This window comes from Pteropus medius, unplaced genomic scaffold (assembly GCF_902729225.1).
Source record: "Pteropus medius unplaced genomic scaffold, Ma_sr-lr_union100, whole genome shotgun sequence".
In the NCBI taxonomy this organism is placed as follows: domain Eukaryota; kingdom Metazoa; phylum Chordata; class Mammalia; order Chiroptera; family Pteropodidae; genus Pteropus; species Pteropus medius.
In genome coordinates this window covers 10,527,777-10,554,532 of record NW_024349799.1, presented here as the reverse complement: position 1 = coordinate 10,554,532, position 26,756 = coordinate 10,527,777, and the positions used below count along the sequence as shown (strand labels likewise).

The window sequence follows — 26,756 nt, the reverse complement described above, 5'->3', positions numbered from 1 at the left end:
AGAGGCGAAGATACCACCATAAAGTACTTTCCATCTTAGCAATGACATCCATGAAGGATGTGTTCCCCCTTTTTTGGACTTCGTTTTGTTTTGCAATTATTGAAAGTAGAGGGGCATTTTTATGACTTGAGACCTTTGTGGGAACTGGAATCACAACTGCATAATCAAGACATGCATCCAAATTGCATAATTTCCATCATAAGTGTCGGAACTTCTTTCCAGGTTCTCAGAGCCACCTTCACTCTTGGGAGAGGGCCTTAGCTTGGGGACCGCCTTGGTTCATATCTGATACTGTTAAGCGTGTTTGGAGCTCCATATCTGTTCTTATTTCATTTTCTCTGCCCTAACTCAAGTCATCAAACCACTCAGTCTGATTCTAGGGAACTCGGAACCCATATTTCCAAGTCCAAGATCAGGTCTTTGCTTATTATTGACATGTATCATTGGACACATTTCATTTTCTCCTGGAAAGTGGGGCGCATCTAACCAGCACAATGGGTACCAGTTCCTACCTGCGGGGATGAAGTCAGGAGAAGGAAGCTAGAGCTTAATTAACTCTCATAGATCGAAGGATGGATTCCTGATTACAGGGGACACCTTACTGGATGTTCACTTCCATCAACCCTGAATGCATGCTTCCTGTCCTGACCATCATCTGCAAGTGGGAAATGTCCATGAAGTCCCCTGCATTCTAACTTGGACCAGAGCCCTAAGTCAAGGAGACGCAACCCTGAATTGGCCTCTCAGGTATGATTCGCCAGGTGGAGAAGTTTCCCCTGAAGGGACACCCACTGTCACCTTCTCTGAGCCCTGGCAAGTCCTGGCACACCCGCCTCCTGAAGCTCTGAGATGCTGCCCTTTCAGTTTCCAGGAGAGGTTGCCAGATGGCAGGACCTCTAATTCTGCTGCCAGGTAGTTTTTCCTTTGTTGCCAGTGCGGAATAAATGAGACGTCTCTGGATAAGGTTGGTGTTGGTGGCTGATGATTGAGGTGGAAGCACTTTTTTTTGGTAGGAGGCAGCCCCACGCCTTTAAGCACTTTGGGCATTGGCTGAAGTTGCCTCTTCCCTTGGGAGGTGCTGGTTGGCAAGCACCCAGGTTCCAGCCAAGAGTGAGTTTTCAGAGAATGGACACATCCCAAGCTTCTAGTTCACTAGTGTCTACGTGTATGGTGGTAGATCTTTTCTTCCATGACCCCCACCTTGGAGTAGGAGAATTGGACTCAAATTCTGAATGAAGAAGGAGTTAAGGATAGGAATTGAGTGTGAGAAGAGCAAGGTCTTTGAAACCAGACAGAATTAGGTTCACATTTGGCCTCAGTCATTTACTGTGTGAGCTTGAACGAGTTATTCAACCTCTCTGGTTCTTAGCTCTCTCACCTCATTGTGGCTACTACCTCATTGGGTTGGTATGCGAATCAAATGAAATGGTGTATATGAACTGCTCAGTTGTGTGCCTGGTACTAATTAACCCACATTAACCCTTCTTTCCTCAAGCCCCCTGCTCTCATGCCCCGATGCTGCTGACTCAGATGGTATCACCTCAGTGACTGTGGCTCTGTCAAAGCAGGGGCTTCCGTTTGTGAGCTTTGGAACTGAGTAGCCAAAAATTTGGCATCATTGCAGTAGGGAGAGTGGTCCAGCCTTGTCACTGCCCCACCCCAAGTATGTTCAGGGCTGAAGACAATCAAAGCTCTTAGCCTCTTATCAGTGTTCCCAGGGTTAATTGCTCAAGCTCACATTCCTCCAGAGCAGGGCGCAGGGAGGGAGGGAGCCTCCTTCAGCTTGTGAAATCTCCCAGTTGGAACTCATGTTCCTGGCATCCAGCTTACCCTGACCTGCCTCACTCCAGGAGCACCTCCTCAGAGACTGTGTGCCCACATGAGCCTGATCTTTAGAAAATGACTTGCAGTTCAAAGCCCCTCAGTTGCTTTATGACCTTGAACATTTTGGGAGTGTCCAGTGAAGAATTCTCATTTATTTCCTCCTTTCCCTCCCTTCTCAACTCCTCCCTCCATCTCTCCCTCCCACAAATATCTACTGTTTGCTTATTCTGGGGGAGGGGGGCGGGGGGAAGTGTGAGACCATAGCAAGGCTTTAACTAGGGGAGAGATTTTGTCAGAAATACAATTTAGAGAGACTTATTTACTTCATACCTAGTGCTAGGTGCTGGGGATATGAAACAAAAGGCATAAGCTCGGTCCTTAAGAAGCAAAAAAGAGACAAACAAGCATCTGATTGAACTACAACTGGCCAGTCCAGTGAGGGAGGGCTGTGGGGGCACAGGGGGAGAAGGGTGGTGGTGTCCTAGATAGTCAGGGAAGACACCTGGGAGGAGCTGATGCTTGAGTTGGAGACTTGACAATGGGTCAGAGAGGTGCTCTGGGCAGACTGGATGACGTGGGAAAGGTCCAAGGCCAAGAGAACATGGTTCATTTGAGAAATGTGGGTGATTGTATGGTAGTGGGAGCGGAGCTAACCGTTTCCTATAATAGCTGAAGGTTGTTCCCTTCCCATAGTAGGTAAGGGACTTTTCGGTGTCACAGCTGACTTGGCACAGACCACCGGCCCTGGTCAGTCACTCCCCTTATGGCTTGCCAACCAATCAAAATATAGAAAATGGGGAAACTGCAAAGTGGATCAGGACAGGTATAAAAGGAAGCCCCGCTGTGATCGGGGCTCAGCCTTTGGATGTGAATCCGCTGAGCCGGTGCTGGCACCACTAAATGCTACTTCCTGCTTATTGCCTTGGTGTCCCGTTTCTCTGTTTGAGTATGCTGCAACATTTATGGGGCTTGTCTGGGATTCGGAAACGCAAGTTTTTGCTTCCCTTGTTGTCGGAGTTTGGCCCCTGGGACACTGGAAGAAGCGAATTCCCCCTGGCGCCAGTGGACCTGTTGTCTGTAGGGGAAAACAACTCTTCCAGCAGACTAGGGCAGTGGCTCTGAGAACACAGTGGAACCTCGTGAGGTGCCGGAACCAACTCAGGAGCACCTCCCGACAGAGTCGTGAGGACCTGGGTCCAGGTATTTGACCTGCCCCTAAAGAGGCAGAAGGGGAGTCTGATCAACTCCTAAAGTCACCCAAGTAGTCTCTGGAGGAAGATGAAACCGTGACCTCTCAGGTATTTTTGGGCGGAGAGTGATGTTTGAATGATGAGTGCCTGAGTGAATGAGATGCGGCCTTCCCGCGAAGTGAGAGTTGAGCCTTTATCCGTGGGTCTGTGGCGAACCTCATACAGCTTAGAGTGGTATCACTGGATCTTTGCGTGGAGTTTACTCCAGTGATCCAAGTCGGGGTTTATACTGACTCACCAACTGCTAAGAGGCACCCAAAATATCCCCTCAAAGGGAGCGGCCGGAGATGGGCAAAGTGAACACCTGAGCATGTGTGCGTCACTGTCACATGGGTGGAATATGGGTGGACAAGAGAATAAGCAGACCCCCTTAAAGAATTTTAAGGAGGGCTTTTCAGGAGATTTATGATGTGGACTTCATCCCCCAGAAACTTCTTACTTTTCATGAGATAGACTGGTCATCATTTGATGTGGGGTGACCGTCAGAAGGATCCCTGGACAAGGCAGTTATAGCCGGGGTCTGCCAGGTCATAGTAGGGAATCTTGGTCATCCAGACCAGTTCCCCTATGTTGATAGTTGGCAGGCTGTGGTCCTGACCCGACCCCTTTGGTTGAGAGCCTGTATAGAAGAGAATTGCAGAGTAACGTTAGCCTGGGCCACTGCAACTTCCAAATGCGGAACTAAAGAAACCAATCTTGCCAAGTGCTCCGCCATCTCCTGTCCTGACCCACTATAGCTGAGTGAAACCCAACTAAAAGCAGCAGTCTCTAGAGGAGAGGCCCTCCAATTACCCCTGCGTGAAACACGGGGCCCCATGTGCGATGTCCAGGATGGCCACATACAGGGTGGCCAAAGCACCTTTGTGTACTATCCTCCAGACGCCTACGCCCACCTGGGCCGATTGCTGCCAGCTCCTCCCGACCCTCTTCAATACAGAGGAATGCCAGCGAGTCACCCAGGCTGCTTTAAAGTGGCTAGAAGAACATGTCCTGGCAGGCACCTTAAATGTTCAGGCCTATGCCCAACACCAGTTCCCCAAGGAGGACCCTCAATGGGACCCCAATGAGGACAGGGGACTCCAGATGTTCGAGCTCTATCAGGAGGCCCTCCTAAGCAGTCTGAAAGATGGAGGGAAGAAAGTCATGAATATGAGTAAGACCTTAGAGGTACTCCAGGGACCCAAGGAAAGCCCAAGCCAATTCTCTGAGACACCGTGTGAGGTGTTTTGCCTTTATACCCCTTTGACCCAGAGGCAGCCAAAAACCAGAGGATGGTTAATGCAGCTTTTGTTGGTCAGGCCCAGGGCGACATTGGCACAAACTGCAAAAATTGGAGGGCTTTGCTGGTATGAACACGTCAATCATTAGAGGTGGCAACGAAAGTGTTCGTCAATTGAGACCAAGAAGGCTGATGGGAGGCAAACCGAAAAATGAGACTCCCGGAGAGGTGCCCCAAAGGGCCGGCGATGGGGCCAAAGAGAAGGCGACTGGAAGAAACATGTCACTCAGAAATGAGGTTGGGGTCAGACCAGTGTACTCGTTGCTACCAAAAGGGTCACTGGAAAAATGAGTGCCCCCAAGAGTTGGGCCCAAGAGGAAGAGGCCAAGTGTTCCAAGGACGGTACCAGCTGACATGGCAACCACCTGAAGCCCCAGAAGATGATTTTGTTGGCTTGGCTACCCTGGGAGACTATGAAGAAGAGTAGGCCAGACCGGGCTCCATTCTGATAGGCCCAGGAGCCTATGGTCCGAATGACTGTAGCGGGGCGACCCATTAACTTTATGGTAGATACGGGGACAGAACATTCTGTGGCGACTCAACCCGTAGGCCCCCTTTCACCGAGACAGGCCACCTTTGTGGGCACTATGGGCAGCCAGACTCATCGCCCTTTCCTGCTGCCCCGACGATGCTGTTCTCTGTCTTGGCGAAACCCCTTTATGAGGGCACAAAGGGGGTCAAACAAGAGCCCTTAGTGTGGGAACAGGCACAACAAAAGGCCTTTGAAGACATTAAGCAAGCCCTACCCTTTGAGGACCTAGAAGTAGACCTTAATGAGATGCCCCGATCCTGGGGCTACAAGTACCTCTTGGTCCTTGCGTGCTCATATTCCAGTTAGGTAGAGGCTTATCCCACTCAGACTGAGAAGGCCCAAGAAGTAGCCAGACTACTCCTCTGAGAAATTGTTCCACGATTTGGCCTACCAATTACCATCGGCTCAGATAATGGACCAGCTTTGCATACCCCCTATCGACCACGGAGTTCTGGACAGGTGGAACGCATAAACAGGACCTTTAAGACTCAGTTGAGAAAACTATGTCAGGAGACACATCTACACTGGGACGAAGTCCTCCCCATGGTACTATTAAGAATCAGGTCAGCCCCAAACAAGAAGACTGGGTTCTCCCGCTATGAGATTTTGTGTGGGTGACCATCGCCACTCATCAAGGGTATACGAAGAAATAGGCAAGTTGACTCTGAGAGAGCAGTTACAAGCCCTGGGTACTACTTTGCAGGCTCTCGATCACTGGTTTAGGAAAAGGCTGCCTGTTAGTCTGACTACTGAGGCCCATTCCTTTAGGCCAAGAGATTCTGTGTGGGTCAAGGAATGGAATGTCCAACCCTTAAAGCCTCTTTGGAGGGGCCCATTCACCGTTATCTTGTTCACCCTCACTGCAGTAAAAGTTGCCGAGATGACGTCTTGGATTCACCATAGCAGGCTTAAGCCAGTGGCCATACACTGGGAGTGCATTTCAGACTCCACAGAGCCCCTTAGAGTAACCCTCCGAAAGGCATTGACCGAATTTGAAGATCGAAAGAACATTGGCTCTGCTTTGGTCACACCGGAGGCTGACCAATCCACACGTGGCAGAAGCCTGAAGATGGTGACATCCCACCAAGATGGCCAATGTACCCCTAAGGACTCTGTGACCCCAGAGACTATAAAGTAAAGAGAGAATCAGGATAGCTAGTCAGGTCATACAGTATGGAAATATCAGCCCTTAGACCAAAACAGGATGAAAATGATGCTCTCTGACCCAATCTTGGGCCTAAGCGTCAAAGCGGGGACTATGGTAGTGGAGGCCAAGCTAACCGTTTCCAATAATGGTTAAAGGTTGTTCACTTCCCTTCCCATAACAGGTAAGAGACTTTTCAGTGTCACAGCTGACTTGGCACAGACTACTGGCCCTGGTCGGTCACTCTCCTTACAGCCTGCCAAACAATCAAAATGTAGAAAGTGGGGAAACCTCGAAGCAGATCACGACGTGTGTAAAAGGGAAGCTCCCCTCTGATTGGAGCTCTGCCTTCAAATGTGAATCCGCTGGCACCAATTAGCACTACTTCCTGCTTATTGCCTTGATGTCCTGTCTCTCTGTCTGAGTATGCAGCAACAATTGGGGAGGGCTGGAGTGTGGGATGTAAGCATCGGACAGGTTGGCAGGGCGTCAGCTCATGGAGGACCTTATAGGTTATATTAGGGAATTGGTGCTTTACCCAGAGCATAATGGGGGCCATAGAAACACTTTGACAGGGGAGTGACTTGATCAGAAATGCAATTTAGAAAGAAACTTATTTACTTCATACCCTATGATATTAAGCTCCAGGATCCATAAATTTGCCTGATTCTACTGAGTAACTTTCCTGCTTGAGTCTGAGAGGCTCATGACTCAATCACAGTGTAAAGTCAGGGTGGGCAACGTGGTGGGAAGGAAGAGAGGGGCTAGGCCTCGGTGCTGGGGGAAGCAACATGGTTGTACTGGGACTGCCTCTGGTAGGTATTCATAGTGTCTCTGTATCAGAAATGCTGATGAGTAGAGCGTCCAGGATTTGAGGCCTAACTGGGTCCTTTCTGTTTCATTCCATTTTATGGATAAGTAAAATAAAGCCTAGCGAGATCAGTAACTTTCTTGGAGTTAATAAGAATCAGAGCAGGAATTTTAACTCCTCACTTTGTATTTTTCACCACCAGTCTTGCCTGCCTGCAGGTGGTGGTGGGGAAATCCACAATGGGATGAAACAACAGATGTGAGAGTCATTCCATTCTCTTCTAGTTCTAATAGTTTTTATTAAAAAAAAAGGTGATCTTGACCCATAAATTAATTTCATGGCCAATAGTCAGTTACTACCCATAGGATGATAGAACATGGGCACTAAAATGAGGGCTGGGGCATGGATGAGATATTCTCTCTCCATCCAAAATGACTTAATTTGTTCCATTTTAAGTAAAACGTGTGTTTACCAGGATAGTGGCAAGAATGTATGGTGCAAAATGGAATAATTAATTTATTCTATGACTGATTAGTTCAAGAGCCATCTGTTGAGCATCTACACCGAATTAAGTCCTGGGATACTGGAATGAATAAAAGTATAATGCCTCTCTTGGGGCACATATAATCTAAGGTGAAAAGAAACCCATAAAGAGTCATTTGCAACATAATGTGGTAAGTGCTAAGTAGGGGATGTATGTGTAAGGGGAGCACAGACCAGGGACGCCGAATCCAGCTCAGGAGAGTTTCTCAAAAGTGGCGATATCAGAATTGTCAAGGAGTCATAGGTGTTAGCCTGGAGAAGAAGCCTAGGTGGCATAGGAGAAGGTCAGGTGGAGGAGGATAGAGGATCCAGGAAGGGCAATTGTGCAGCGTGATGTTCCATACCGTGCTTAGGGAGTTATTGATGTGTCAGATGGGAGGTGAGGTATGGTGGGAAAGGCGTGGAAGAGGGAGGAAGGTGAGGACTAGACCCCAGACTTTTCTTCTGAGTAGTAGGGAGCTATTGGCAGTTGAAAAGGCTCTTATTTTTTCTTGAAAAACTGTCATATGATCTCTGCGTTTTCACCAGCCTTTGATGTTATCCTAGTTTGATAGGCGAATGATGGTCTGGCCTTATGTTAATTTGCATTTCTCTGACTATTTATAAAGTTAAACATTTTTCATGTGTTTATTAGCGGTTCGTACTTACTAATGTCCTTTGCCTTTTTTTTTTTCTGCTGGGATTTTAATATTTTTAATTGATTTCTATGAGCTCTTTATATGTTAAGGATAACAATCCTTTGTCATATTTATTGCATATATTTTCCCCAGCCTTGTCATTAGTTTTGTTTACAATGTTTCTGACATTCAGAAGTTTTAATCTGGGTAGTCAAATGTATTGATTTTCTTTCCCTTAGTGATTTTTTCCATTGCTTTTATGCTTAGAAAAATCTCTCTCATCCGGAGATCAAATAAATATCATTGAAATGTTTGAAGCAGTGGAGTGCTATGGGTGGATAGTTAATAATACCATTCATGGATTAGATGTAGTGATAGAAAAACAAACAAACAAACAAAAAACAACCAGAGTGGAAGAAATCAAAACTTCCTTTATCTACCCCAAACCCAGCCCAAGGTTAAAGGTGGGAAGAGGGAGATGGATGAGGGAGACCAGCAGAGGCAGGGAGAGTCTTGAAGAGCTAGAAAGAGGTAGTCCGGCAGATAGAATGAGTGGGAGTACATGGTAAGGAAGCTACCTGTCCCAAGGTGGGATATGAAGGAACATAGTATGTTTGGTTAGAATCTTAGATGAAAAGAAGCAGTGATGAGAGAGAGGATTGGAAAGAGAATCAGGAAAGCAAAGAATGGTCCATAAATCATGTTAAGAACTGTATTCTGAGAGCAATTGTGAGCCATTGAAAATATAACCCAAATAATTCTTGGCATCTCATAGAACCAGTCTCTGCATAGAGTTTTGTTTGAAGAGGCATAGTCTGGCAGAAGTAACAAGAAATGAAGATCAGTGATAAAATTCCCATTGATAATGGCACTGGACTGCATTTTCTCAGACAATAGCTTCTCTTTACCTGGATCAGATGGAGGGGAGATAAGATCTCCTCTTATCTTTCCCTTTCCCACTATTCCTTAGTGCTTGGAACAAGCCTGGGCTTTGGAGAGCAGCAGACCCAGGTTTGGATCCTGACTCTGCCACTCCCTAAACATCTCTTTCTTCACCTGCCTACCTCTCTTTTTTCTGAAAATTGTATTGGACACCTGTTATGTGGCAAGGATTGTCTGAGTGCTGGGGATATAGGGTGGAGATAAACCACATAATTTCTGCCCTTAAAGGATTATAGGCTAGTGAGGGAAGACAGATAATAAGCAAATAATCATTTAAGTAAATGTAAAATTGAGAGTTTTAAAAGTAGTCTAAGAAGAGAGATACTTTTATGAAAGATTGCTAGGGGGTCTGATCTATCAAGATGTCAAGAAAGGCTTTTAAAAGGGGTCTATTATCTGAAGGATAAGTAGAAGTTCAGAGGTAGAGGAGTTGGTACACAAGGAACAGTCCATTCAAAGGTCTTGTGGCAGGAGGACAAGAATTAAGACAAGGCCTGTGTGTGACTGCAGAGTAGACAGGGAGGAAGGCAAAGGTGACAATGAGGCAGGAGGTCAAATCATGCCAGATCTTGTAGGCCAGGTGAAGGACTTTGGTTTTTTTCTGAAGAGTGATGTGAATCTATTCAAGTGTTTTATCCAAAGCTGGTGGATTGGAGTGGTTTGGAGGTAGAGACACTAACAGATCTGTATTTTTAAAAGATCCTTTTGGCTTCTATGTGGAGTACCGATCAGAGAGGGGCAGGGTAGATAGGAAGACTCAGTTCTAGAGCATAATTCTAGGCAAGAGAAGATGGGAGCTTGGCCTGGGTAGGGAGAGGGAGATGGAAAGTTAGGGGACTGGATATATTTAAGAGATATTTAGAAAGTACAATAAATAGAAATTGGGATAGATTGGATATGGGACAGTGATGCAAGATAATGGGGTGTCAAGAAAGACTCCTAGGTTTCAGGTTTGCATACCTACATGGTAGATGATGATTTAGGGACAAGGATCACTGGTGCAGGAAACACCAGAAGGAGATCATGTTTGGGGAAGAGGTTGGAGAAGAGGTTGAAGCCATTTTCTTTGGACTTGAGGAATTTGAGGTGCATTTGAGATATCTGCTTTGAGTTAGTTATAATGGTTGAAGCTCAGAGTAGACTGGGCTAAAGATTTTTCATGGATTATTATTATTAGAGTTATGGCTATGAGTGCAATGCTAGGGAAAGAGTATGGAGTGAAAATAGGAGGATCGTAAGGAACTCTAACATCTGGTGTGATCTGGGGCCAGTCTAAGGCTCTTGTAGAGTTATATTGATGGTTAAATGCCATGTGCCCAGTTCTTGGCATGTAGTAGGCACTCGACAAATGCTAGATGCATTTCCCTTCTCTCCTTTTAATTACTCTTCTTTCTTTATTTCATTTCTCTCTATTTTTTGGCTCTGCATATTGCAGCCAGAGAATTAAATCTAATTCTTCCAACTTGAGATGGCCCGGGGGTATCTAGTATGAATACCAGGCAAGTACTACTCTCCTGCAAGTACCAGCACTGGAAAGCCTACCTTTCGAGGGCCTTCTGAAACTGAACTAAGGCTAATTTGGGCCAATGACCAACAGTTGGAGAGCTAATTTTCTTGGATGTCCAGCAACATCTACCTTAGAGTGATAATCATGCCACCTTCCATTTCTAGAATATTTTGTATTTTTTCAGAGAATTTTTACAATGATTATCTCAGTTGTTCATCACAGGATTTTTCATTATGAAATGCATTTGCATATTTTATTTACCTCTAATGCTTTTCCCACTGCTAAAACAATAGCATTTTGAGCAAATACGCATATGGATGACTTAGGAATTCACTCTTATCCTTAAGCTTGCTTTCTTCTGTTTTCCCATTTTATTTTTAAATCATGAATTTTATCTTTCTGGTGTTATATTTTTCACACATTTCAGTGATTATCAAAATCTCTATTCCGTTCTTTCTCTCCTATTTGGCACTTGCCCTCTTCATCTCCTCTCATCAATACCCAGGGTTCTGTTCCCCAAAGCCCATTGTTCTGGCACATTCAGAAACTCATGTTTTTGACTCCTCTTCACCTCATTTCTCTCTGAGGCAGGTGCTGTTTATTCTGCATTGAAATTTCATCTTAGCTTTATCTGGATATTTGTTATGCAAGACAACCTCAGGATCATGCAGTCTTATCCAGGTTCTTTCTTTGCCCCTGGCATCTTAAAGATTTTCTGCTTCTCAGACTCAAATCACTACCCCTCCCCTGGCCTCATATAATACTTCCCTAATTTTCCTTTCTATATTCTTAATCTTTATCTTCCGCTATCTGTGTTCATCTTTTCATTAAACATGAGTCAAGCACCTACTATGAACCATACTCTGTTGGTCTCTGGTGAGTCCAACACCCATGACCTAGTTCTTGACCTTGAAGTGCCCAAAGTCTGCAAAAGTGGGTCTCAAATCTGATGGCACATTTGAATCATTATCTGAGGAGTTTCAAAAAAAAAAAAAAAAATTAGGAATGCCAAAGTCCTAGTCCTGGAGGTTCTGATTTATTTGGTCTTGAATGGCTCCCAGGCATTGTTATTTTTAAAAAGAGATCCTACTGTGCAGCCAGGGAAGAGAACCAAGCATTGGTCTGATGAATGAAATAGATGTGTAAACAAACAATGTTAATGCAATGTGAAGGCAAAAGTAAGCTTAGAGACTGGAGGGGAATGGAGAGAAAACTCCTCATTCAGCCCAGAACAGTTGATTCTGTGCCTCCTTCATCCTAGAGAACCTTTTCTCAGAACCCTTCTTTTCCCCCATTTCTGGTAGCATAAGGGAAATAAAAACCTCACTTAAAGCAGCATTGCCTTTTGTCTTCTTAAAGAACAGAAGAGCAGTTATGAGCATGGGCGTAGGAGTCAAGTGGAATTGGACCCAAATCCCCTTTCTGTGCTTTGCTACTTACTAGCTGTGTGGTCTTAGGCAAATTACTTAACTACTCTTAAATCTTAATGTTCTTGTCAATTAAGTGTGTATGCATGTGTGCGAATTGAGGGAGCTAATGTATGTAATGTGCCTAGCCTACTGCCTTACACCCAGCAGGTGCTCAAAAAATTGTATGGTACTCTGAAGTACCATACATGCCCTGATGATGCTCAGTGTTTCTTCTTCCAGCAGCAAGTACTCAAAGGACCTTCCGTGTTTGCCCTACTGGTCCATTTTTGCCCGAGGGTTATAGACTTTACTTGGTTGACCTTAAGTGGTTTTCAAAGGCTCGTATCTGAACCTCAGCCCCCTGTGTGCATTCTCCTCTCCAGGTTCTTTCTTTTCACTTCCTCAGTTATTTGGCATTTCTTCACCTCCACAGTTCCTGCCAACATTTCTCCTGGCCCATTGTCTGGTCCAAAGCTTATTGAGGATCTGAACCAGATGACTCCTCCACAATGTCCTCAGTTGGCCCTGCTGTGATTTTTCTTATGAGACCCAGATGGTTCGCTGTCATCCAGTGTGGCCCCTCAGCCTTGTCTGCTGGTGTGCCCTCATGCCAGCCTTGGCACTGGAGTCTTGATGCTACTCGTGGTAGGATTTAGCCACAGGAGAGGGCTCCTGCTCATCAGAGCCGCCCACCGTCCTTCCTAAACGTACTGTTGTTTGCTTGGCTAGCTCTTCCCTTCTCCTGGGACAGTGGTCCAAGGCTGTCTTGGTCTTGAGGTGAGGCCATTTGGAGAACTCGGTTCTACTTGGATGAGAAGTCCAGCTATGAGGCCAAACTCTATCATTGTACTCAACTTCATCCTTGTGCTCCCTGCACAGGTTGGATCAGGAAGTCTGTGTGTGTGTGTGTGTGTGTGTGTGTGTGTGTGTGTGCGTGCACACACGCGCATGTGTATATTACACATGTTCAAGGGTACGATTTTCTATTGCTTAAGCCAAGACTAAAAAGAGGAGACCTGTATAGTTGGGCAGGGGGCAATATTTTTCCTCTCTTTCTTACCTTTCTTTAGAAATTCCACTCAAACTTTCTCTTTTCCTGATGGAGGCATGTTAGAGGATGTGTAGTATCTCTCTCCATACTCTTCTTTGCTCTTGCCCAGGAAGAAGAATGTCTAGACTGGCTGGACAGAGGTTGATATTCACTGGACCACCTTTACTAGTGGCCAGGGCTACTGTGACTCAGAATCAGGAATCGGGTCAGCCACTTTGCCTCTGACTTTCTACCCTCCTTAGAGAACCCTCCTTCTCTTACTGTCTCAGTGTGGAGAACATTTGGTCCAGGCTCAGGGCAACCTTCTGACAGGCTTACGTCCTTGTCTGTATAGTTGAGCTTCCTTTGTAGACCTGGTCACATCTCTGCAGGCAAGCTTTGGGGTGCTTGTAGGGATATGTTCTAATATCTAGATTGGTGAGTTAGGAAATCTCACTTATACCCTTGGCCTTGATCTGAATTCTCTAACACAAACGATAGAAAAGCCTGTGGTTCGAGAGCTGGAATGTACCAGAGTAGATGAATAAACTCGATATTTGGCTTATGATCCTTGTGTGCCCATGCCATTGATTTGATCTTATTGGAGCTCAGAGGGTAGGAGGAGAGCATGCGACCTGGGGCCCCTGCTATCTGTCATCATGTGAAAGTTATAATAAAAAGTCATAAAAGCATAAAGAGTGTGGAAAAGTTCAAAGGTAAACTCATTAAGTTCAAAAGCACAAGTTACACTTAGGACCAAAAGAAAAAAAAAAAGAGAAGTCATCTAACCACCTAGGGACTCCTTCTCATAGCTCGGGAGCGTGCAGAAGCTGAAAGAACCTTGAGGGTCAAGAGGCCTCACATGGACTGAGTTCCTACTGCATGTCGGGAGCTATTTTAACTCCTTACATGCATTATTTCACTTAATCTACACAAGAAAACAATCTTATGAAATGGGCATGATTATTCTGACCAACCTAAGGCTCAGAGAAGTCGAGGCACTGGCCCAAGGTCACAGAATGACTTATTAGCAGATTTAGGATGAGAACTTGGGTCTCCAAGCCCCATTTTCTGGTGCTTGCCCTCCATATCATGGTTTGCCCAGTTTAATAAAGGCCGAATCTATACATGGTCCCTGAGAGAGTGAGATGCTTCTCTCAGGGAGGGGTTGGCATTGTGGAGGACAGCCCTGTCCCTCAGGCCTCCTGCTAGCTGCAACGCCCTGGCCAGATGGACCCTAGGGTGTAACCCTGTGTAGCTGTCCCTTTCTTAAGTACACAGAGGAGAACATTTTCCTGATTGGGGATAGAGTTCAGAAGGTGGGGCCGGGTGCTGCAGTGCTGGCTGGCTGCCAGCTGTGAATAACACACGAAAACACCTGGAACATGGTACAATAAGGGCCAAGACAGGAAAAGGCCCCAGGTGTATGTACTTCCCTCTGGATGTTACGTTGCCTCCTTTTTTATGCTCCCAGTGCCATGGAGAGCTTGCAGTTGGGAGTTAGTAGGTGTTACTCTTCTCTTCCCTTCTAGGTGAAATTTGAGATTCACGTGTCATAGTCTTTCACTCTTTGGGGTTTACTTGAGGCCTATTCAAGGAAAATATGTGCCTAGTGAGGGCCTATTCCTGCTGAAGCCCTGCTTAAGTAATGGGATTGAAGAGAGACTCATGACTCCTGCTCATCCCTTAATACTTGACTCATAAGTTACTTCCTCCTAGCTTTGCATTGGGCTGTTCCCTCTGCCTGAAACATCCTCCCTATTCCTTGGTTCTTACTCAAGGTACCTCTCACCTGTTGCCTAAGATAATAGCAGCTAACACTTATACACTAATACTACATGCTAGGCGCTGTTCCAAGTATTTTATGTTTATTCATTTGTTTAATCTTCTCGACAACCCTATAATATAGCTGTCATTATTATTCATATTTTGCAGATGAGTAAAATGAGGCACAGAGAGGTTAAGTAACTTATCCGAGGTTACACTGTTAGTAGGCGGCAAACCCGGGTTTGCATTTGGCTGTATTTCCAAATATAGAAATTTGCAGCTTGGTATGGGGAAGGAGCATTCCCCGGTCCACGCAGGCCTCTCTCATTGCCTGCAGGAGCATGGATCGAGTTCAAATCCTGGTTTCACCACTTAAACGTGTGTGAGTCTGGGAGGTGGCTTAGCCTATATGAGCCTCAATTTTCCCCTCTCTAAAAATGGGGTATACATTCAACATCATATAGTTGCTTTGAGGTTTAAAAGAGATAAACAGTGAAAGTATCAATCCTTCATAAATAAGTAATAAGTACTAGTTTCCTTTGCTTTGCCTCTTCCAAACTTTGGGTCAATGAATTATATACATACAAAAGTTTAGCACTGAATAGGATGGCAGGTCTGGAAAGGATCTTAGCTATGACTTAGTTCAATGCATTGACTGGAGGAAGGGGAAGTGACAGCTCAAGGTGACTCAGTAAGCTGGTGACTGGAACACATTGCAAGTTGCCTTCTCTAATATCCGTTCTCCCCTTCTTCCTTAGTAATAGAACCTCTGGTTTTTAAGCTGGGTTCATGGCTTCTCAGTACATTTCCTAGCTTTCCTTGAGGAAAGTGTGGCCATTTGACCATGTTCTAGTTAAAGAAATGTCAGTGGGAAAATCATAGGATTCTTTCTGGAAGACTCCTTTAAAAGGACAGGAAGCTGATCCTTCTTTTTATCATCATGCTGATATATGCTGATAGATCGGAAGGCAGATCTGATAACTGGAGCTCCAGCTGTCACATTGGAAAAGGAGATTAAGTCACATCCTAGGAATGATAGAGCCTTCACACTACTCTGAGTTATCTACCTCTGGATTTATTTCACCTGAGAGAGAAATAATCTCTGTCTTGATTAAGCCATTCTTATGTGGGTTCCCTGTTACTTTCAGCCTAATTTAACCCTAACTGAGAGCATCAAATATGGACTAGAACTAAGGTTGAATCGACAGTGTGTCCCCAAGAGAAGCCTGATCTCTGCAGGTATTGGTGAAAGAAGCTGGAGTTTTCACAAGATGTTTTGAAACCCTGAAATGGCTTCTTGGCCTTATGGATGTGGACAGGCTTGCCTCTGGAAAGTGGGCTGTGGCTGGAACGTGGTTCTCTGGTATGGGTGGTCTGGCCTCTGTCAGCCTTCCTTCTCCAGCCACAGGGGAACTAGCCCAGGGTCAGAGCCATCCTTTGATCCTGAATGTGGGTCTCTGCATGGCGTTTGCCCCCTGAGTTCTAAGCTGATGAGCTGAAGAAGCCTGAGGCAGTAGAGAAGGATCCATGAGGTGAACTGATTAAGTCTTCTGCTATTTCTGTTTCTAACGCTGGCATGGTTTGAAATTGATAATTCTTTTTCCTTAAAAATTTTGTTCCTCCCTTTGCTTTTTCCCTCCTGTTTTGAATTTTTCATTGTGAAATATTACAAAGATGAAACAAGAATAGAAAGAAGCATGTGAATATCTGTTTTTTTTATCCAATCTTAACATTATGTCATATTTGCACTAGATCTCATTTAAAGAAATAAAACATTACTGATACAATTGAAACTCCCCGTATAGTTCACTCCCACCTGTTCTTCTCCCTGCTCCTCAGAGCTAACTATTACCATGAATCCAGTGTTTATCATTCCTACGTATATTTTTACTCTTTTACTACATATTTATGTATCCATTAATACAATATGGCATTATTCAGTAGGGTTTTAAATTTTATATATAAATTGTAGCGTACTATACTTATCATTGGGTATTTCACTGAAAATATATTCTACCACAATATATTTTCTCATTTTTCTATTAATGAATATTTAGCTTATTAGCTATTTTTCTTTTTTTATTACCTAGACAGTGGTGTGATGAACTTCTGTACTAATCTCCTGGGGCACACGTGAGAGAGGTTCTTTAGGGCAAGTGTTAGCAATTATGTCCCATAGGTCAAATCTGGCCACTATCTGTTTTTATATGAGGCTATGTATTAAGCATGATTTTAAATGTTTCCTTTTTTAAAACTTAAATTTTAAAAATTGCAGGAAGATATACATAGCATGAAATTTAATATTTTAACCATTTCAAATGTATGGTTTAGCAGCATTGAATACATTTGCATTGTTATGTAACTGTCACCACCATCTATCTCCAGGACTTTTTCATCTTCCCACACTGAAGCTTTGTGCCCATTAAACAATAACTCCTTATTTCCCCATTCTACTTTCTGTCTCACCTTATGTGGAATTTTAATATATAATATGGAGAAGAGGGAAGCTGCTCTGATTCAAGTAGGGGTGGTGCGGCGGCGGGTAGAACTCTGCCTGTTCAAGTGCCCTTCAGTGCCTCCTGGGACATCTCTGCAGAATCCCCCAAGCTTCACAGACTATCATTTGACAGCCACTCCTCTCCCAGGAAATGCCATGGAGCACTTCCTCCTGCAGGATCCAGGGATCTAAAGCCGGGCTTATGCAAGAGCAGATCCTCTCTGATGTTTGGGTTTCGGCACGTGGTCCAGAAAAGACACCTCCTAGAAAAGAGGTAGAGGAAGAATGCCTCAGGCCACACCTGATAGCTCGCAAAGCCACATGACAAGATAACAAACAACCCTGGTTTGTTCCATGGCTCAGCTGCAATGGCCTGGAGTGCTGCCCTCCAGCCCCTTCCCTGACTCTGACTCAGGTGGAAGAGATCCTCGTCACATGGAACATCTGGCTCTCATGTCACTGGTCTCCTGTCAGGGGCACTGTGACTCTTATAATTATTGTTCTTTCATCATGATCTCAGCAGTGTCTTTTGGGCAGGCAGACAGGTTGCCCTTTCCAGAACTGAGCCTGGAGCCAGCCCCAGCCCATGCAGGCCTCTCTCATTGCCTGCAGGAGAAGCCCACGCAGGAGAAGTTAAGCTGTTCAGGTGAAAGGCCAGATCACACCCCACTTCGGACTGGCAGGATTGTTTTGTACATGTCTTCATCCTGTGCATCTGGCCAGATCAGGAAGCAGGGTTCAGCCTCCTCTCTCCATGAAGCAATGGGGACAGCCAGAGGCTCCTGTTGCCAGGCCCACTGGCTCTGGCAGCAGCCACACTTACCGGCTCCAGGCACTGCTCCCACGGCTTAATTAGCAGGTCCTTCTCCATGTTTGGTATTTCCCATTAGATTTCTCCTACAATATTCTTGTCCTTTATGACTTGGCAGCATCCATACTTTTGTTCCTGGTACTCAATTAAAATTAATGGTCTAATAAAAACTACCCTGGGAAGTCACAATGGAGGCAGTGTCATCCTCTCATTCCTATAGGGTAGGACAGTAGAGACAAGGAGGAGGTGAGAGAATTTGCTGTCTGCAGGGGCTTCGTCTTGCATTTACTTGTTCTATAAGTATTCATTAAACATCTATTATGTACCAGTGTCTGGCGTAGGCACTGAGAAGACAGTGAGAAAGAAAATAAGGCCACATTTCTGTTCTCTTCCCTACCCACTGGTTGGTAAGGTCTTGCCCCCAGATGGACAGATTTTCCAGGTTGGCTTCTGTACAACTGGCTTTGGCTGGATGCTTAGACCTGCTGTCGCTGTGCCCTCATCCCAGCCAGAGTAGCTGTCTTGCTATTTGCTGCTTTCACCTTGAGCTTGCTTCACCTTTTAAACTTAACACCTTGAACCTTTAGGGCTGCCTTTTCCAGAGACCAGGACTGGAGCTGAGATTCTCCTCCCCAATTCTGTCCTGAGATCTGACTTGGTGTGTTCTCAATCCCTTGCCCCAGACTTGAAGTTAGTGGCTGCTTTTAAGCTCAAGTGTTGAATTCTTTTGATAGTATAATTAGATTAAAGCTTCTGGAATAACTCCAGTACCTTTGTATAAATTGACTTCCTTTGACAAGGAAACTGGGTGATAACTAATGCCCCCTTCCCTGGAGAAAAGAAGGATTGACCTGGAGAACAAGTTTCCATTTCTTATTTAGAATGTCTAAGGAACCAGAACTGCATAGCTGCTGCTTGCCTCTCTTTCTCACGTGGGAACCACTGCCCTCTTCTGTCTCCTCTCTCTTCCTGTCCATCTGTCTCTTGTCTCTTTGGCTAAGCCTGACTCTCTCCATACTCTCAGCAGTAGGAATACACGGATCTGCCTGACAGTCCCATGAACTCTGTGCATGTTTGTAAGACTCTGTTTTAAGCAGTGTGAGTTCCAAGCTCTTTTGCAGCCTTCCTTGTGAGCGGCTGGTGATCTGGATTTTAGCCAGTGGAGTAGCTGAGGCTCTGATCATTCCCTGGGAGTTGCATTTCTTTGTATTTTGAGTGATTGCTTTTAGACGTTTAGCCTTAAGACTTGGCATTTCAGAATGTTAGGTCTTTGCATAGTTTAAATTATCTACACCCTACTTGACCTTTAATCAATAAAAGATGGCCTTGGCTTCGCCATGGGGCAGATTCTGTTTTACAAAACTGCTTTCTTTATGGAGGCTAAGGGGTTGAATGATGCCTTCCTGCTTTAAACGGTCAAAAGCAGTCATCTTAACCTCTGACTCAAGTGTCCTTGGCGGTACGGTGGAGGGAGGGAGAAGACACTGGGGTTTAAAAACACAAGTTTATATGCTCTATCCTTCAGATCTTCATCTTAGCCAAATGTCCAATGTTAGCTTTTCCGTATGTAAAATGGGTGTGAGTGAGTGAGTGAGTGAGTGAATGTGTGTGTGTGTGTGTGTGTGTGTGTGTGTGTGTGTGTGTGTGTGTAGGTGGGGAGAGAAACACAGGCCATCAAACATCTTTCTCATGGAATCATAAGGGGGTTTGACGGTGTTTGTAATTTATCATGGAAATCTTAAATAGGAATGCAGTTACACCTAGGCAGGCAGCACATTGACTGGGATCCATCTGTGGCTCTTAACACATAACAGCAATGAGAGTTAACATTTATTAAGCACCTGCTGGATGTTTTCTCTCACTTGAAATTCACAAGGCTCCTAATTGATGTGCACTGTTGTCATCCCTGTTGACAATTAGGTCACTCAGCAGGGGTTTGAAATCAGGTCAGACTTGGCATCAAAGCTCTGTAGCGCCCACTTTGTAATGACTGGGCTGTTGAAATGGTTCTTCTAGTGGAAGCTCTTTTTTTTTTTTTTCCTCTTTCTGATGGAAACATTTCTCCTTAGGATGGGTCAGGGCCCAATTAAAGGCCCGTGTATCTTCAAAGCCGAAGTTCTTTCCACATGACCAGGCTGCCTGCAGAGCCCGAGACCCATAGCTGTCTTTTCAAAAGTTCTAAAAAAATGTGATTCTCTTGTCTCAAAGGTACCTCAAAGGCACCCTTGAATGAAGCAACTTTTTAGTAAATCACACTTCCCGTGAACTTTTTTCCCCTGATGATCTATTATGATTGTTTTCTTAAACAAGACAAATGTTTTTTAAGCACAGACTATGTCAGTTTATTTCCTTTTTCTCTTCACACCAGTGTAGGAATTATAAAGTAGGAATAATGATCCTCATATTATAGTTGAAGAAATGGAGGCGAATATTTTCTTTCTTGCTTATGGTGACTCAAAATATTGTAAGAAAAATCAACAGATAGGTGACTAGGAAGCATAGCTGGAGCATGATAGTGTTAGGAAGGGCCATATAGGTCATCAAATCAAACTATGATGCCTCATTTTCCAGGTCAAGAAACTGAATGCAGTCCAGAGGTCTGATGGCTCGTCCAACGTCACACAGAAGGTAGGAACAGAGAGGGAACCAGGCACAGACTGCTCTATACTGTATATTAGGGTGTTTCAACTTTGACGCTATTGACATTGTAGGTGGAATAATTATTTGTTTTAGGGGGCTGTCCTGTGCGTTGTAGGGTGTTTAACAGTATCCTTGACTTCTACTCACTAAATGCCAGTAGCATCCTCTTCCCAGTTGTGGTAACCAAAATTGTCTTCAGACATTGCTAAGTGTCCCTTGGCGGACAAAATCAGCCCCAGGCCCATTGAACAACATAAATCTCCCTTGCGGTTTAGGAGGGAAATTGTTTTTGGGTGCTAAGGAGAGGAAAATCTTTCCTCCCCACCCTCCCAGCATCTTGGGAGAGCTCTGTGAGGTCCCTGATCTCAGCCTGGAGAGAACAGCTCTCAGAGAGGTGCAGGAAAGGTGCCGGAGAGAACACAGCACGAAAGCCAGACCTTCTCGGAGGTTTATATCAGTATCCTCATTTCATGGATGAAGACTTAGGCATTCAGAGGGTTGAACACACAGAACCAAGTATAATTTCTCTTACACTCATCATAGGCAGCCCGGTACAGTACCCAGGATAACTGTCCCTCAGTTTGTGCTCTGGGCCCATAAGCAACGCCAGAGGGCTCCTCTCATGTACTCTTTGTTAATTACAAGAGGAGTGTGTTGGAAAGTTAGATCGGGTCCCTGCCCTGACTCTCACTTGCCGTGGGCCCTGGAACGATTTGCTTTCTTTCTGGGGATCTTTGTCCTCACATTTATAAAATGAGGATGTCTGACTGGGCCAGTGATGAGGACTCTTCCCACGGTCCTCATTAGCCTCCTCACATTCCCAAACTTGAGAATCACACAAAGCAAATAAAAGTGCTTACAGGTCATATTTATTTTAATTAAAAATGAGAGTAGCTTTATAGAGTCTTATGGAGGAAAATGTATATTCTTAAAACTCAGAATAACCTGTTTCATTAACAGGAAGTATATTAGTAAAAATGACTTTCGTCACAAAGATGTCAATAACTTCATCTTTTTGAGGAGCAACAACACGGAGTTAGGTTTCTAACCCTTTATCCTAAAATTACACCATGAACCACGTAGCAAAATGAGACAGGCCACAGGTTATCACTGGGCATAGTCTTAACAGTCTCTTAGATCTGATTTATATTATTTGTAATTTAGTGTGCAAGGAGACAGTCCCTTGGTGGTAAATCCCCAAACTCCACCAAAGCTGAATGTCGTCCAGTGGCTCCCACAGAAAAATGGGGGACGGGCTTTGGGACAATACCAAAGTTGGTTTATTAAGAGAGAGGCCAGAGAATCACATTTTTGGAACCTCCCAAGAGGCACTGATGGTTCCTGGACTTTGCAGTCAGATAACTTGGGTTTTGGAGTCAGACTTGATTTCAAATCACTGCTTTGGTAACTTGGGTAAGTTACTTCTTTCAGTTTCTTTATCTGTGAAATGAAAATGATAATATCCACCTCTCAGGTTTGTATTAGGAGCAAACAAAGAAAGTGGGGTTTGGGAGAGTGATTGAAATGAAGCTGGAAAAATAGGGCCTGATCATGAAAACTTTATGTCCCATGTTGAAGAGTTTGAACTTGACTCCAAAAACAAGGGAGCCAGAGAAAGCCTCTAGGCAAAAGTGACATGATAGGACTTGTGTGCTAGAAGGATAACTGGTGGCAATGTAGATAACGAAGTGGAAAAACCTGAGACTTTGGTGGTGGTGGCAGAGCTAGAATACAGTTTGAAAGTAGAATTGATAGAACATGGTGGGTATTGAGATGGGAAGAGTCAGAAATGGCAACTTGCCGACGTATAGCTGTTAAAATGCTCTCCCATAGGCTTTCTTAACTGATTCTCATAATAACTTTATGAGCTAGATATTATAATTATCTTTCTCATTTTATATGTAAGGAGATCGATAGGGACATTAAGCCAAAGGATAGTTAGTAAGTGGCATAAACAGAACATTAAACACAGGTCTTTGGTTCTTGATTCTGTCTCTATCTCTTTAGAACACACTGATTCTCAAGATTTCGTGTGCAGTCACTGCACAAGGAGAAGCCGTCTGGGTCCAGAGTAAGATGTAGGCTGGGCTACCAGGTTGTATAATCTTTCTGGTTGCTAAGAGTCACTGATAATTTGAGTCTCCAAGTTGCTAGGCAACTTGGGTTGCTAAGAGTCTCAGTTTATTATAGGTCTTGAGTTGTTAGAAGCCCAAGGTTATTCGATTTTTCAATTTATTAAAGGCTTCATGGTTCTCAAAGGCCTCAGAGTATTAGAGACCTCAGTTATTAGGGGTCCCAGACTCCAATGGGTCTAGGCTCTTGAAATCGTCAGGTTGTTAGCCCACTCAGGTTGCTAAGAATCTCAAAATTTTAGATGCCCTGGGTTGTAGAGGCCTTATGCTTTTGAAGGTTTACTGAAAGCCTCTGTTTTTAGCACCTCCAGCTTGTGAGGGCTTCCAAGTTGCTGAGGACATGGACTCAGACATTTAGGTCTTAAGGCTTCCCAAAGTCATGGGTCGGGCCTGTAGTTTCTGTCCTCCTATTCAGTCTCTTTCTATCTGGTCAGGAAGTGTAACTGAAGCTTTATGTTTTTTCCAGGTGTTTATCGTAGGTGACTGTGTTCAGCTCCCACAGCTGCACTGACCCGATTCGATCTACTCAGGGCTCTAACCACTCGAGCAGTGTTTTTTTTTTTTTTTTTTTCTCCCTACAGCACCTGGTCTTCCTAGGTGGTCTCCCATCCAAGTACTACCCAGGCCCAACCCTGCTTAGCTTCCGATCAGACGAGATCAGGCACATTCAGTGTGGCATGGCCGTAGTAGATTCAAGCAGTGGTTTGAAGGCCTTTAGAGCAATAAACCAGACGTCGAAACTAATTTGAGTTATGCTTATGTTCTAATCATTCACCCTCTAGCTAGTCAGTTTCAAATAATCTTAAATTAGACTTTGTGAAAAATTCCAGAGTTGATCGCCCTCATTTCCAATGATTTTATTAGATAAGTCAGAACCATAAAACCTGTGCATTTTTCCTTTGTAAAAAATATTATTTTCAAATAGTTATAGAGTCACAGCAAGTTGCAAAAATACAGAGGGTTCCCATGTACCTTTCATTCAGTTTCCCCTGATGATTACATCTAACATAACTGTAGTATAATACCCAAATCAGGGCATCAACATTGTTGCAATGTGTGTGTATAGCTCTATGTTGTTTTTTAACGTGTAGCTGTCTCTCTGGTCAAGATACAGAACTGTTTAGTCCCTAACAAAACGTAACGTGTAGTTGTCTCTGTCAAGATACAGAACTGTTTAGTCCTCTAACAAAACGTGTACCTGTTTTTTAACGTGTAGCTGTCTCTCTGGTCAAGATACAGAACTGTTTAGTCCCTAACAAAACCTCCTTCATGCTATCCCTTTATAGTTTCATTCATCTCCCTCCCTCCCCAATCAGTGTGGTTTTAAACGTATTCATCTAACCTTTATTCAGTGCCTTCTGTGTGCCTTCCCCATTAATAGGTCAAGGAAATACACAGATAGATATACCATACTCCTTGTTCTGGAATATCTCACAGACATGGCTACAGTCACGTACCCCATAAATTATAGCGTAATGTGGTAGTTCTGTGATAGGGATTAACTCAGGGTGCTAGAACAGCAAGAAAGATTGGAGAGTTTAGGAGTTATGGAGTGTTGGATTAATACTTCCCGCAAAAGTTTCAATTCTGGGTTGATGTTGAAGGATGAAATGGAGTTATCTGGTGCTCAAAAAAGAGAGATTTTAGGCAGATAAGTTTGGGGAAAAGTTGGCATTTCAGAACTGTGGAAGCCCAGGGGGTGATGTGCAGAGGGAAATGTGCTGGGAGGTGAGGTGGAGGAGTGGGGAGGAGACAAACTGTGGAATACCATCTGGCTACTGAATTGAGGTGGCTGAACTAGTCCTTCAAGTGATAGAGAGCCACTGAAAGGTTTAAAAATGGAGAATAGTGTATTCAGCTCTATCTTTTGAATGTAGAGAGACCAGTTAGGAAATGATTGCAGTCCCAGATAACTTATGCGGAGAGCATAAGAACCTTTTTTGACCTCTGAAGGACATCAGGATGGGGAGGGTGGAATGTGACAGGAATGAACAAGCCCTTTTTCCAAGATAGATGTCTTTCCTTTTTCTTTAGGTTGTATCAGAACAAATCCCTAGGATAAAAGTCTAAGATGAATGCTAGTAGAATAATTTCCTGCTTATCCAGAGGTCTTGTGACTTCATTGAGGGCCAACACAGCACAGACTTGGATAAGGAGAGGCCTCTGACTGGTTAAAACAAACTCATGCTTTTCTTTTGAAATATCCTTCAGGCCCTTTTACTCAGAGCCTTCTTGACAATTCAAGTGCAGTTCTCAAAAGTTTGGTTACTTGGTTTCTTCTCCTTCAATATAACAAAAATTGAAAACTATCTTTTAAGGAGTGTCTGCTTGGGGCCAGGTTCTGTGTAAGATGCTGTGCACGTTATCTCACTAACCCCCTCAATAACCCTTAGGTGAGGTAGCAGTTCTTTTTCACTTTCCAAGAGAGGTATTGAGGCTTAGCAAGGCTAACTAGCCACCCAGGTCACAGAGCTAGTGAGTTCGTGACATCGGGACTCCAGCCCAGGTCTGGCTACTCTCAGCCAGATGCCCTGTAGTGTAGAAGACACAGATCATAAGATGAGAGGGAAGAATGTCAGCCAGTAGCGGCACCAGGGCAAAGAAGGGAACAATGTAGATTAAGAAATGGAATAACTGTTAAATGATTTTTCTATGAGCTTTACACAAGGAGTGTATCAGTCAACGTTCTCCAGAGAAACAGAATTAAAAAGATATGTGCACACAGAGACAGAAACACACACACATGCCTACACACATAGAGGGAACTATAAAAAGTCTGGCTAGAAGAGTGTGTGTGTGTGTGTGTGTGTGTGTATTTAAATAGGCTATGAAATTATGTAGGTGGCTAAGTCCCCAAATCTACAGGCTGAGTTAGTAAGCTGGAGACCCAAGAGAACCAATGGCATAGTTCCAGTCCAAAAGCTGGCAGGCTTGAGACCAGGAAGAACTGATGTTTTGGTTTGAGTCCACAGGCAGAAAAAAAGCCCATGTCTCAGTTTGAACACTGTCAGGCAGGAGGAAGTCTCTTTTATTTGAGGAGGATTGGCTTTTTTGTTATTCGGGCCTTCAACTGATTGGATGAGGCCCGTCCACACTAGGGAGGGCAATCTGCTTTACTCAGTCTATTGATTTAAATGTTAATCTCATCTAATGTACAATATAGTGACTATAGGCAATAACATTGTATTATAACCATTAAACTTGCTAAGAGACTAGAACTTAATTATCCTAACCACTAAAAAGAAATAATTGTGTAATGTGATAGAAGTGCTACTTATCCCTATGTTGAGAATCATATCACCATATATAAATGTATCAAATTAACGTGTTGCACACCTTAAATTTACACATTATATGTCAAATACGTTTCAATGAACAATGTTAATCTTATCCAGAAACACCCTCACAGAAACTCCTAGAATGTTTGACCAAATATCTGGGCACCCTGTGGCCCAGTCAAGTTGACACATAAAATTATTGCAGAGATGAGGACAGAATAATGGAGACAAAAAACTAAAAAAATATGCTGGTGTGAGACTATTTAGCATAGGCTTATAGCCTTTACATATCTCAGATCTCCTGATAACAGTGTCTTGCACTCACAGCCACATACTGTTTTCAATGTACTAAGTTTGGAGTGGATCGGGTGACCAGGTCTTCTTCTGGGAGCTCTAGGCTCTTCCTACATGCAGCCAGAGGAAGACTCATTTTTCCATTGTCCACAGTGACCCTGGCACACTCTTTGGGACCAGATTCAGTGCTATCTTGGTGGAGTCCTCTGGGCTAAGGTTTTTCGGAATCAACCGACTAGGTGATTTTCATTCATTTCTTCATTTCTTTACATACTATTTTTTGATCTCGTTCTTGACGATGGGAAAGTTGACATGAGAAACACATCAGGCATCCCCTAGTCCGGTGGGAGTGATAAAAAAGATGCTGATATAATGTGATAAGTGATGAGATCACAAATTAGCACTCGATGCTGTGAAAGGAAGTGGGGGATTCCTAACTCAGTCCAAGG

The 26,756-nt window shown here is 44.1% G+C and overlaps 1 pseudogene; it reads right to left on the bottom strand.

Annotated features, from left to right (window-relative positions):
* Positions 1–23,307: 23,307 nt before the first annotated feature.
* LOC120621396 (uncharacterized) lies at positions 23,308–23,424 on the bottom strand (annotated as a pseudogene).
* Between the last annotated feature and the right edge of the window lie 3,332 nt (positions 23,425–26,756).